The 14,452-nt window shown below is 43.5% G+C and overlaps 1 long non-coding RNA gene across 3 annotated transcripts in view; it reads right to left on the minus strand.

The window, feature by feature from the left end:
- LOC132209585 (uncharacterized) overlaps window positions 1-14,452 on the minus strand; it is a 167,731-nt gene that overhangs the window by 114,243 nt on the left and 39,036 nt on the right. The window contains exon 4 of one of the 3 annotated variants that reach the window (XR_009445752.1): window positions 4,829-5,888. The exons of the other annotated variants lie outside the window; for them this stretch is intronic. This is a non-coding gene — a long non-coding RNA (uncharacterized LOC132209585). Of the gene's footprint in view, window positions 1-4,828; window positions 5,889-14,452 lie in introns of those variants that run through there. 3 annotated transcript variants of the gene reach the window in all.

The raw sequence follows: 14,452 nt of genomic DNA on the forward strand, positions 1-14,452 counted from the left end.
AAGCCATACATTGTCTTGTAAGTTTATATTAGATCTCCCCTCAACCTTCTAAACTCTAATGAGTACAATCCCAGGATCCTTAGCCGTTCATCATACGTTAAACCTACCATTCCAGGGATCATCTGTGTGAATCTCCGCTAGACACGCTCCAGGGCTAGTATGTCCTTCCTGAGGTGTGGGGCCCAAAATTGGACACAGGCCCCATTTAGAATACTAACTAGACCCTTATAAAGCCTCAGAGGCACATTGCTGCTTTTGTATTCCAACCCTCTTGAGATAAACGACAACATTACATTCACTTTCTTAATTACGGACTCTACCTGCAAGTTAACCTTTAGAGAATCCTGGACCAACACTCCCAGATCCCTTTGCACTTCTGATTTGTGAATTTTCTCACCGTTTAGAAAATAGTCCATGCCTGTATTCTTTTTTCCAAAGTGCAAAACCTCACAGTTACTCACATTGAATTTCATCAGCCATTTCTAAATCTTTCTGCAGCTTCCCCACCTCCTCAGTACTACCTGCCTGTCCACCTATCTTTGTATCATCGGCAAACTTTGCCAGAATGCCCCCAGTCCTTTCATCCAGATCATTACTATATAAGGTGAACAGCTGTGGCCCCAACACTGAACCCTGTGGTACACCACTCGTCACCGGCTGCCATTCCGAGAAAGAGCCTTTTATCCCAATTCTCTGCCTTCTGTCAGACAGCCAATCCTCAATCCAAGCCAGTAGCTCACCTCGAACACCATGGGCCCTCACCTTGCTCAGCAGCCTCTCGTGAGGCACTGTATCAAAGGCCTTTTGGAAGTCTAGATAGATAACATCTACTGGGTTTCCCTGGTCTAACATACTTGTTACCTCTTCAAAGAATTCTAACAGGTTTGTCAGGCACGACCTCCCCTTACTAAAACCATGCTGACTTGTTTTAATCTGACCCTGCACTTCCAGGAATTTAGAAATCTCCTCCTTGACAATGGATTCTTGAATTTTACCAGCTACCGAGGTTAGGCTAATCGGCCTATAAATTTCCATCTTTTGCCTTGATCCTTTCTTCAACAAGGGAGTTACAACAGCAATTTTCCAATCATCTGGGACTTTCCCTGACTCCAGTGACTTTTGAAAGATCACGACCCTCAGAACTCTCGGATGCAGCCCATAAGGGCCAGGAGATTTATCAATTTTTAGACCCTTTAGCTTTTCTAGCACTTTCTCTTTTGTAATGCCTACCATACTCAACTCTGTCCCCTGGCTCTCCCTAATTGTTGGCATACTACCCATGTCTTCCACTGTGAAGAATGACGCAAAGTACTTATTAAGTTCTTCAGCTATTTCCTTATCTCCCATCACTAGCCTTCCAGCATCAATTTGGAATGGCCCAATATCTACTTTTGCCTCTTGTTTCTTTCTTATGTTTCTTATGCAATGCCCAAGGCATTTAGCATCATTAATTGAAGGCAAACTCATCTCATGTCCAATCAGTGTATTTGAACTCAAAACATCATGTCACAAGAGCAATGCAGCTCCAGAGCAGAATTAGAACACAGAATCCATCCCAGTGCTGGGCTCTTATTGGCACTTTGAAAATCTGGGCCTTGTAACATCAGGAAGACAGGCACATTCTCAGGAAACAGTAGGTGGAAATAAAGTTGGAGATCAGTGCCAGGAGAGCTGCTCGAAGGACATGGGTGCAATGCAGATATTTTGCAACAGTTTGGGACTAAACCTGTCAATTAATGTGTTTTACCTCACTCTCACACATTTAACACTGTTGCAAGCCTTACTCAATTACTCATAGCTGACACACACTGACAGCTATTTGATGAAGACAGTTGCATTATTAAAACATTTGAAGAACACAATTAGACATGTCAGTAGCAGCAGCAAGAGAGTTCTCAGGGTCACCAACAGCAGCATTAAAGCTCCTGCAGTGATGGGAGTTGGCAGCAGCAGCAGATCTTTCAAGATGGCGGTACCAGCGAGGCGAGAATTCAGAGGAGGGCAGCCTGAGCAAATCTCTTGATGAGGCAGCGACGTTGGTCTGATCTGGCAGCAGAGCCAGGTTATGTTGGTTGTAGTGGGCCCAGGGTGGTGTCTGCTGGGGTTGGCGATTAGGCGACAGCAAAGTGGTATGCGTGGTGTAGGTACTGTTGGCATCATCAAAGCAGCAGCAGAGCCAGGGTCTCCTGGTGGTGGTAGGCCCAGAACAGGAACTCCTGGTTGTCGATGAGGCAAAGTTCAAGATAACAAAGTGTGAAGCTGGATGAACACAGCAGGCCAAGCAGCTTCTTAGGAGCACAAAAGCTGACGTTTCGGGCCTAGACCCTTCATCAGAAAAGGGGGATGGGGAGGGGATTCTGAAATAAATAGGCAGAGGGGGGAGGAAGACTGAAGATGAATAGAGGAGAAGATAGGTGGAGAAGAGAGTATGGCTGGGCAGGTAGGGAGGGGATAGGTCAATCTCGGGTGGACGGACAGGTCAAAGGGGCGGGGTGAGGTTAGTAGGTAGGAAATAGAGGTGCAGCTTGAGGTGGGAGGAGGAGATAGGTGAGAGAAAGAACAGGTTAGGCAGGCTGGGACAAGCTGGGCTGGTTTTGGGATGCAGTGGGGGAAGGGGAGATTTTGAAGCTTGTGAAGTCCAACATTGATACCATTGGGCTGCAGGGTTCCCAAGTGTAATATGAGTTGCTGTTCCTGCAACCTACAGGTGGCATCATTATGGCACTGCAGGAGGACCATGATGGACATGTCGTTGAATGAATGGGAGGGGGAGTTGAAATGATTCGTGACTGGGAGGTGCAGTTGTTTACTGCAAACTGAGTGTAGGTGTTCTGCCAAGCGGCCTCCAAGCCTCCCCTTGATTTCCCCAATGTAGAGGAAGCCACACTGTGTACAGCGGATGCAGTATACCACATTGGCGGATGTGCAGGTGAGCATCTGCTTGATGTGGAAAGTCATCTTGGGGCCTGGGATGGGGGTGAGGGAGGAGGTGTGGGGGCAAGTGCAGCACTTCCTGCGGTTGCAGGGGAAGGTGCCAGGTGTGGTGGGGTTAGAGGGGAGTGTGGAGCAGACAAGGCAGTCGCGGAGAGAGTGGTCTGTCCGGAAGGCAAACAAGGGTGGGGTGGGAAAAATGTCTTTAGTGGTGAGGTCGGATTGTAGATGGATTCCCCTAGTCCTCACATACCACCCTACCAACCACCGGATACAACACATCATCCTCCATCTACAATCTGACCCCACCACTAAGACATTCCCCTCCCCCACCCCCACCCTTGTCTGCCTTCCGGACAGACCACTCTCTCCACGACTCCCTTGTCTGCTCCACATTCCCCTCCTACCCCACCACACCCGGCACCTTCCCCTGCAACCGCAGGAAGTGCTACACCTGCCCCCCATACCTCCTTCCTCGCCCCCATCCCAGGCCCCAAGAAGACTTTCCGCATCAAGCAGATGCTCACCTGTACATCCGCCAATGTGGTATACTGCATCCGCTGTAACCGGTGTGGCTTCCTTTACATTGGGGAAACCAAGAGGAGGCTTGGGAACCACTTGGCAGAGCACCTATGCTCGGTTCGCAGTAAACAACTGCATCTCCCAGTCATGAATCATTTCAACTCCCACTCCCATTCATTTGACGACATGTCCACCCTGGGCCTCCTGCAGTGCCATAATGATGCCACCCGTAGGTTGCAGGAACAGCAACTCATATTCCGCTTGGGAATCCTGAAGCCCAATGGTATCAATGTGGATTTCACCAGCTTCAAAATCTCCCCTCCCCCAACTGCATCCCAAAACCGGCCCAGCTTGTCCCAGTCTGCCTAACCTTTTCTTCCTCTCACCTATCCCCTCCTCCCACCTCAAGCCACGCCTCTATTTCCTACTTACTAACGTCATCCTGTCCCCTTGACCTGTCCATCCTCCCTGGACTGACCAGTTTCCTCCCTACCTGCCCACCCATACTCTCCTCTCCACCTATCTTCTCCTCTATCCATCTTCAGTCCCCCTCCCCCTCTCTCCCTATTTATTTCAGAGTCGTCTCCCCATCCCCCTTTTCTGATGAAGGGGCTAGGCCCAAAACGTCAGCTTTTGTGCTCCTAGAATGCTGCTTGGCCTGCTGTGTTTTTCTAGCCCCACACTTTGTTATCCCAGATTCTCCAGCATCTGCAGTTCCCATTATCTCTGATGAGGCAGAGTTGGCAGCTTCTGGTTGTGGTAAATCCTGACTTGAGGACTCCTGGTTATCGGTGAGATGGCAGTGGTAACGAAACCAGGGTCCCCTGTTGGTGGAGCAAGCGTGCGTTCAGCATGGGACATGCCATCAGCAGTGACACTAGCACAGTGGACCTAGTGGCGAAGAGATGGCACCTAAAAAGAAGCAACTCATATGTTGATAGGGCCATACAGTCAGCTGCAAGGCAGTGGAGGACAGGTGGAGTCACAGTGTTGTCGGTGAGCTGGATCACAGCTCAGGACTCAGGGCAGAAGTGGCAGAACAAAGATGGACCCTCTTTCAGTTATTTTTTTAATTCACTTTATTCGTAAACAATTCAAAGTGACGTTGGATTGCAACAACAGTTGAAGCTTTTCACTATATTTTATGCATTAGTTGCTATAAAATGCAAATGATGTTAAATCGTTTAATTCAATTCCAGTTTTCAAGTACTTTGTACACTATCACATACCACAGGATGCTGGAAAGCAAACTGCTCCATTCCAGAAATCATAGCAAATATGAAGATATAATGAAAGTACCATGAGTCCCAATTTGCCTCTGACTTACAGGGGTTACTTTGGATAAAACAAACTACACCAGCATACTTCATAACAATAAAGAATCTTTATTTGTTGTAACACACTTAACCGTAACAAGAACAGTAAAAGAATAGGATTTCTTGTTTAACATAACCATTTTTTTAAAAACACACACATTCGGAAATGCACACCAAAAGGTAAAACACAAGTATTATTAGGGGTGGGAAAATGTACAGTCGGAAGAATATAGTCTATATCACAAGTCCAAACTTATAATATTAAATAGGTCAATTCCACAATCTAATTCCTTGATAAATGAGTCAATGTTATATGCATACTGATGATCAGTTTGGAGTTTACTGTTTGTGAGGTTAGACTCATGTTCTTTCTTGTTATTGTTGGGTCTCAGAATTATTTCTTTCAACATTTTCTACTCTTTTGCCAGGAAATTGGAAAGCACAACTTTATAGAGAGAGGAAGAAAGAAAGATTAATACAGGTAACCTTTGGAGGTCTCCTCCCTTCGCCCTGTTTTACTCTTCTGTGATAAACTGCTAGCTCATCAATCAGGATCAATACATTGTGAAGCTGGAGGAACACAGCAGGCCAGGCAGCATCAGAAGAGCAGGAAAGTCGGTGTTTAGTGGTAGGCTGTGTTCTCATGAACCCATAACGAATGATGTTAATTTGTCTCAGTCAGGTTCATTTATTTACCTAGAAAGGAAATAATACCTTGTACCATCCCCCCATTTAAAAGCAGAGTCCTTTTGTTTTCTCAATTTCAGTCCACAGTCCAAAAATCAATATGTGATTTCTTGCAATACTATGATTTGCCTAGTCATGTGTCCTCTACTATAGAAAGGAAAAGCTATTAAAAACTTCCACATGAAAGAGAGGCACTGCTGAACATCACGAGAAGAGGAACCACTGAGGCCTTAGCCAATAGGCCCATATGGGATTTTTAAAAAATTCATTCACATGGGTGTCACCGGTTAGGCCAACTTCCATTGCCTGTCCATTATTGCTCAGAGGGCAGTTAAGAGTCAAACATATTGCTGTAGTTCTGGAGTCAAATGTAGGATAGACCAGGTAAGGATGGCAGCTTATCTTCCCTCAAGAACCAGATGGGTTTTTCCCCTGACAAACAACAACGGTTTCATGATCATCATTAGACTTTTAATTCCATATTTTTATTGAATTCAAATTCTACTGCCTGCATGGTAGGATTCAAACTCAAGTCCCCAGAACATTCCTTGGGTTTGTAAATAAATAGTTGTGATAATACCACTAGGCCAATTGGATTACTGTTGAGATATGTGCATATCCAATCTTCCAATTCTACATCACACTAGAAATGGCCCAATAAATTGAAAGCATCCAAATACCTAATATCCTTTTTCCGATGTCAACAACACTCTTGTGATCTTCGTTTCTGGAGTTAAACATATGACCTAATCCCGAGAGGCAGCAAAACAGAATGCAGTATATTTTTGGCGTGATGTGTAAGCGAAAATAACTTAGTCAATTAGTAGCGTTATACCAATATGATAATATTGTTTGACCATCATAAAGGTTCAGAAAGGTTCAATCTTACGTTAGCTGACAAGATGAATATGATCTGTAATGGAGTTTGATTTGATAAAGGTGGAGAAGATGTCTGCACTTGTGAATTCAAAAAATGGACTACAAACAGGGAGTTGTCAGAGATAAAAGGCATCAGTGACTAAGGATAAAACTCTTTAGTCAGGAAATGGTGAAAATGTGGAAATCTCCATCAACGGATTAGGGTTAAGGTTAAGGCAAGTTGCATTGATGCAAAACAATAGCATGAGTTAAAAATGGTGAAAAAGGGAAGTACTGATAGAATCAGATGAGGCAAATAATGTGGAGAAGTTTGCATGAAGAATAAACACTTGCTTCAAACAGCTGGGTCAAATAGCCTACTGCTTTGCTCTAAATTTGATATAACTTTACCTAAATTGCAATGCAAAAAATGAATTAATTTTCATAAAATCTGCTAAGGTTACTTAACCTGTTATGTTGTTTTAAAAGGTTAATTTGTCATAGTACATTAAAACATGATTACTCTACTGGTAAAAGTTAATGGTGTGAAATAATTACAGTCCAAATTATTTGTTGTACAATGAATCTTACAATAATTTTCTACTAAAATCACATGTTTTGATATTGGTTAATACAGAGTCACTTAACAATTTGTTACAGAGATCGTAGGAACTGCCGATGCTGGAGAATCTGAGATAACAAAGTGTGAAGAAGGGTCTCGACCCTAACCGTCAAACTTTCCTGCTCCCCGATGCTGCTTGGCCTGATGTGTTCATCCAGCTTCACACCATGTTATCACTTAACGATTTGTTGCATCTGCATTTCACTGTGTTGATCTAGGCTGTGTTGCATAAATCTGACATTTTCTAACAAAACAGAAATTGCTGGAAAAACTCAGCAGGCCTGGCAGCATCTGATCAGAAATTAGAGTTAAAGTTTTGGTTGACTGGCCCTTCCACAGAGCATTGCAACAACTTACCTTGATATATAACCCACTTAAGGAGAAGTGCATCGAATTACATTGACTGTACAGTTCAGCAACAGGTAACTTGGCCCAAAAGGCCCACTTTGACATTCATATTCCACTTGATCATGCTCCCATTGTTCCTAATCTAACTCTGTCAGTGTAATGAATAAAAGCAAGATAGGGCAATCCTGGAAATCGGAAACAAACAGATGCTGGCAAATGCTGGAAAATCTGAACAGATTATGCAGTATAACTCTGATTCAGATCTCAAAATGGTGAAACTATTTCTCCCTCCACAGATACTGCCAGAACTATTGAGTTTTTCCAGCACTTTTTGTGTTTGCTTCTTATGACACTCAGGCTATCACTGGCAAACTGATTTTTCCAGTTTTACATAGACTAAAGTTACTATGGCTATTGTTGTGCATTTGTTACAAGCATCAAATACTTCTTACTGAATAATTTGTTCTGTATTGTTAACAGACCGGTAGACTAGTCTTGCTAATGACTTCTTTCTGCTCCTATTTCTCAGCTGATTCTATATCCAGATGTTCTAAACCTAGATTATCTCTACTACTCAAATACCATCCTTGATTAACAGCACTACCATTCACTCTTACTTAGCTTCCTATTTTGCAAGAATGTGGAGATGCCAGTGTTAGGCTGGGGTGGACAAGGTCAGAAGCCACACAACACCAGGTTATGGTCCAACAGATTTATTTTAAAACTCAAGCTTTCAGAGTCATAGAACATTACAGCGCAGAACAGGCCCCTCGGCCCTTGATGTTGCGCCGACCTGTGAACTAATCTAAGCCCAACCCCCTACACTATTCTATCATTATCCATATGCTTATCCAAGGACTGTTTAAATGCCCCTAATGTGGCTGAGTTACCTACATTGGCAGGCAGGGCATTCCACGCCCTTACCACTCTCTGAGTAAAGAACCTGCCTCTGTCATCTGTCTTAAATCTATCAACCCTCAATTTACAGCTATGCCCTCTCGTACAAGCCAACATCATCATCCTAGGAAAAAGACTCTCACTGTCCACCCTATCTAATTCTCTGATCATCTTGTAAGTCTCTATTAAATCCCCTCTTAGCCCTCTTCTCTCCAGTGAGAACAGGCCCAAATACCTCAGCCCTTCCTCATAAGACCTTCGCTCCAGACCAGGCAAAATCCTGGTAAATCTCCTCTGCACCTTTTCCAATGTTTCCACATCCTTCCTGTAAAGGGGCGACTAGAACTGCATGAAATATTCCAAGTGAGGCCGCACCGGCATTTTGTACAGTTGCAACATGACATCTCGGCTTTGGAACTCAATCCCTCTATCAATAAAACCTAACACACCGTCAGCCTTCTTAACAGCACTATCAACCTGGGTGGCAACTTTCAGGGATCTATGTACATGGGCACCAAGATCCCTCAGCACATCCACACTACCAAGAATCTTTCCATTGACCCAGTATTCTGCCTTCCTATTATTCTTCCCAAAGTGAATCACCTCACATTTATCTGCATTGAACTCCATTTGCCACCTTTCAGCCCAATTCTGCAGTTTATTCAAGTCTCCCTGCAACCTGCAACGTTCTTCCACACTGTCCACTACTCTACCAACTTTAGGATCATCTGCAATCTTACTAACACATCCACCTATGCCTGCGTCCAAGTCATTTATAAAAATGACAAACAGCAGTGGTCCCAATACAGATCCTTATAGCACACCATTAGCAACTGGACTCCAGGCTGAATATTTTCCATCAACCATCACTTATTGCCTTCTTACAAAAAGCCAGTTTCTCAGCTCATCCAAACTGCTAAATCTCCGTCAATCCCATGCCTCCACATTTTCTCCAATAGCCTACCATGTGGAATCTTATCAAAGGCTTTACTGAAGTCCAGGTACACCACGTCAACTGCCCTCCCCTCATCCACATGCTTGGTCACCTTCTCAAAAAACTCAATAAGGTTTGTGAGACACAACCTGCCCTTGACAAATCCATGATGACTATCTCTAATCAAATTGTTGCTTGCTAGATGATTATAAATCCTATCTGTTATAATCCTTTCCAAAATTTTCCTACAACAGACGTAAGTCTCACTGGTCTATAATTACCTGGTTCATATCTACTGCCCTTCTTGAACAAGGGCACAACATTTGCAATCCTCCAGTCCTCTGGTACTAAATCTGTAGACAACGACGACTCAAAGATCAAGGCCAAAGGCTCCGCCATCTCCTCCCTAGCTTCCCAGACAATCCTCGGTAAAATCCCATCTGGCCCAGGGGATTTCTCTACCTTCACACCTTCTAGAATTGATAACGCCTCCCCCTTACTAACCTCAATCCTTTCAAGTCTAATAGCCCGTATCTCAGTCTTCTCCTCTACAATATTCTCCTTTTCCTGAGTGAAAACAGATGACAAATATTCGTTTAGAACCTCTCCGATCTCCACAGGGTCCACACACAACTTCCCACTTCTGTTTTTGACTGGCCCTATTTCTACTCTAGTCATCCTTTTATTCCTCACGTACCTATAGAAAGCTTTAGGGGTCTCCTTTACTCTACCTGCTATTGGATGCTCATGTGCCCTCCTTGCTCTTATTAACTTTCTCTTTAAATCCTTCCTAGCTAATCTGTAACTCTCCATCACCTCATCTGAACCATCTCGTCTCAACGTCACATAAGCCTCCCTCTTCCGCTTAACAAGACATACAATTTCTTAAGTAAACCATGGTTCCATTACCTTATCACTTCCTCCCTGCCTGACAGGGACAAACCTATCTAGGACACGCAATATCTGTTCCTTAAACCAGCTCCACATTTCGATTGTACCCATCCCCTGCATTTTGCAACCCCATTCTATGCCTCCTAAGTCTTGCAGAATTGCATTATAATTGCCCTTCTCCCATCTATAACTCTTGCCCTGTGGCATGTTCCTATCCCTTTTGATCGCTAAATTATATGTAACCGAATTATGGTCACTCTCTCCAAAGTGCTCACCTATCACTAAATCAAACACCTGGCCTGGTTCATTATCAAGTACCAGCCTCCCCTCTTGTCAGCCATTTGACATACTGTGTTAGGAAACCTTTTGCACACATTGGAAAAAAAACTGTTCCATCTGACGTACTAGAGTTATAGCATTTACAGTCAATGTTGGGGAAGTTAAAGTCTCCCATAATGCCCACCCTGTTCCTTTCACTCCTGCCCAGGATTGTTTTGCCAATCCTCTCCTCCACATCCCTAGAACTTTGCGGAGACCTATAAAAACTCCCAGCAGTGTGACCTCTCCTCTTGTGTTTCTGACCTCAGCCCATAACACCTCAGTGGATGAGTCCTCATCAAAAGTTCTTTCGGCCACCGTTATACGGTCCTTGTCTAACAAAGTCAACCTCCCCCTCCTTTACCACCTTCCCTGATCTTAATGAAAGATCTAAACCCTAGAACCTACAACATCCATTCCTGGCCTTGCTCTATCCATGTCTCCGAAATGGCCACAACATCGAAGTCCTAGGTACCTATCCATGCTGCAAGCTCACCTACCTTATTCCGGATACTCCTGACGTTGAAGTAGACACACTTCAAGCTAGCTTGCTGTCTGCCAGCACACTCCTGTGACAGTGAGATACTGTCCATGTCCTCCCTACTCTCAAACTCCTGTGTAATGGAACTACACCATAGGTTCCCATCCCCTTGCTGAGCTAGTTTAAATCCATCCAAACAGCACTAGCACTAGTCTTACTCCTTCGTCAGGTGTTAGTGAGAGACAAAGTATCAGGTACAGAAATTATAAGTAAATGATCAAAGGGTCACACCATTAATGGGGATGTGCTAAACAAACCTAAGATGCTGTTAAATCTTTCATCAATTAGAAGGTTTTAATTGATTAAGATGTATATGTAAATCCACAAATTCCTTTGAAGCCACTGTCCTGAGAAAATTAAAGTTTTATAAGCATAAAGAAGATGTGATGTTTTAGATTAGACAAAGCATCTTAAGTGTGAGGCCTTGTTTGGAATCTGCTTGTGTTTTGGTTTGGAGTCATATTGGCTTTATTTTCAAAGTAGAAATTTATAAAGCACCACATTGACTGATTGTCTATGAACTGTGCTTTTTGAACATCTTCAAATAAAAATTCACTCCATAGATTCACATGAGTGTGTGCATATATGTGTGTGAGTGAGGGAGACTATGTGTGTGTGTGTGTTTGAGTGTTTTGGGGGGGAGAGAGAGAAAGACAGAGAGAGAGAGAGAGAGAGAGAGAGAGTGAGTGTACAGTGTGATGGACTCACTTGTGGTGTGAAATGAACCCAAGATCCCAGTTGATGCCATCCTCATGGGTACCGAAATTGGCTATCAGCCTCTGCTTGACAATCCTGCGTTGTTGTGCATCCCAAAGTCTACCTTGGAGGACATTTATCCAAAGATCCGAGGTCAAATGACCTTCACAGCTGAAGTGTCCCCATGCTGGGAGAGAATATCCCTGTCTGGCGATTGTTACGCAGTATCCATTCATCCATTGTCATAATGTCTGCATGGTTTCACCAATCTCCCATGCCTCATGGCATCCTTGCTTGTTAGACAATGTTGGCCGAGTTGCATGAGAATCTGCCATGTATGTGGTGGGTGGTGTTCCCACATGTGCTGTTAGTGTCCATGTCGATCTGACATGTCTTGCCGAGCTGCCATGACAGGGCCCTATGGTGCTGCGGTCACACTAGACACACATACACATGGTCCCTCGCTCTCTCACACTCACACGCACACACACATGTGAATCGATGGAGTGAATTTGTATTTGTAGATGCATTTATTTTGTTCATAAAGCATACAATTTATAGAAAATCAGCCAATGTAGCATTTTATAAATTCCTGCTTTGGAAATAAAACAGTCTGACTCCAAACTAAGACACAAACAGATTCTAAACAAGGCCTCACACTAAACACGCGTTGTCTGACCTAAAATGTCGCCTCTTCTTTACACTGATAAAATCTATAGTTTTTTTTCAGGGTATTGACTTCAGTAGGAATTTGGGGATTTACATGTACACATTAATCAATTAAAACATTCTAACTGATTAACAGCATCTTAGGTTTGTTTAGTACATCCTGATCAGTATGTGAACTTTTGATATTTTACTTATAAATTCTGTGTCTGATACTGCCTCTCTCAATAACACCTGAAGAAGGAATAATACTCTGAAATCTTGTGTTTTCAAATAAGCCTGTGAACTACAACCTGGTGTTGTGTGCTTTCTTACTTTTTCCAAGAATGTCGTATACCCATCAATCTTAAATATCCAATCCTTGTCATCCTGAAACCATGTCTCTGTAATGGCTGTCAGATTCTATTTATTTTTGTTATTGTTTGCGATAGGTTTATTGAATTTGTTTTCAATATTACACATATTCAGATACTGAGTCTTTTGATTTGACTTTTTTTATTTTTGCAACATCTCATCTTAATTGTTGTGTTTCCAGGTAATTCTCTCTTCCTGCCATTTTCTAACTCTCATTTTCATATTCTGATTTTCCACTCTTACCTTGTCCCTATATTTTAATATACTAAATCTTTCCACATTTGATCCATTGTCACCATTATGTTGCTTAAAGTTCCCTTTACTTTCCAAGTTATACAGTTCACAAGTACACTGATCCTAGCATGTTCAGATTTAGACTGTCTCAATGGTGCCTTCACATTCCCCAATGCTGCTGACCGACGTACTGGAACTCACTTCTCCTAAACTAGTCTTTGAGCATTGTATTTATAGAACATAGAACATAGAACAGTACAGCACAGAACAGGCCCTTCAGCCCACAATGTTGTGCCGACCATTGATCCTCATGTATGCACCCTCAAATTTCTGTGACCATATGCATGTCCAGTAGTCTCTTAAATGACCCCAATGACCTTGCTTCCACAACTGCTGCTGGCAACGCATTCCATGCTCTCACAACTCTCTGTGTAAAGAACCCGCCTCTGACATCCGTTCTATACTTTCCACCAACCAGCTTAAAACTATAACCCCTCGTGCTAGCCATTTCTGCCCTGGGAAATAGTCTCTGGTTATCAACTCTATCTATGCCTTTCATTATCTTGTATACCTCAATTAGGTCCCCTCTCCTCCTCCTTTTCTCCAATGAAAAGAGACCGAGCTCAGTCAACCTCTCTTCATAAGATAAGCCCTCCAGTCCAGGCAGCATCCTGGTAAACTTCCTCTGAACCCTCTCCAAAGCATCCACATCTTTCCTATAATATGGCGACCAGAACTGGACGCAGTATTCCAAGTGCGGTCTAACCAAAATTTTATAGAGCTGCAACAAGATCTCACGGCTCTTAAACTCAATCCCCCTGTTAATGAAAGCCAAAACACCATACGCTTTCTTAACAACCCTGTCCACTTGGGTGGCCATTTTAAGGGATCTATGTATCTGCACACCAAGATCCCTCTGTTCCTCCACACTGCCAAGAAACCTATCCTTAATCCTGTACTCAGCTTTCAAATTCGACCTTCCAAAATGCATCACCTCGCATTTATCCAGGTTGAACTCCATCTGCCACATCTCAGCCCATCTCTGCATCCTGTCAATGTCCCGCTGCAGCCTACAACAGGCCTCTATACTGTCAACGACACCTCCGACCTTTGTGTCGTCTGCAATCTTGCTGACCCATCCTTCAATCCCCTCATCCAAGTAATTAATAAAAATTACAAACCGTAGAGGCCCAAGGACAGAGCCCTGTGGAACACCACTCACCACTGACTTCCAGGCAGAATATTTTCCTTCTACTACCACTCGCTGTCTTCTGTTGGCCAGCCAATTCTGTATCCAAGCAGCTAAGTTCCCCTGTATCCCATTCCTCCTGACCTTCTGAATGAGCCTACCATGGGGAACCTTATCAAATGCCTTACTGAAGTCCATATACACCATATCCACAGCTCGACCCTCATCAACTTTTCTAGTCACATCCTCAAAAAACTCGATAAGTTTTGTGAGGTATGACCTACCCCTCACAAAGCCGTGTTGACTGTACTTGATCAAGCCATGCTCTTCCAGATGGTCATAAATCCTATCCCTCAGAATCCTTTCTAACACCTTGCAGACGATAGACGTGAGACTTACTGGTCTATAATTGCCGGGGATTTCCCTATTTCCTTTCTTGAAGAGAGGA

The sequence above is a fragment of the Stegostoma tigrinum genome, chromosome 5 (assembly GCF_030684315.1).
Source record: "Stegostoma tigrinum isolate sSteTig4 chromosome 5, sSteTig4.hap1, whole genome shotgun sequence".
Lineage (NCBI taxonomy): Eukaryota > Metazoa > Chordata > Chondrichthyes > Orectolobiformes > Stegostomatidae > Stegostoma > Stegostoma tigrinum.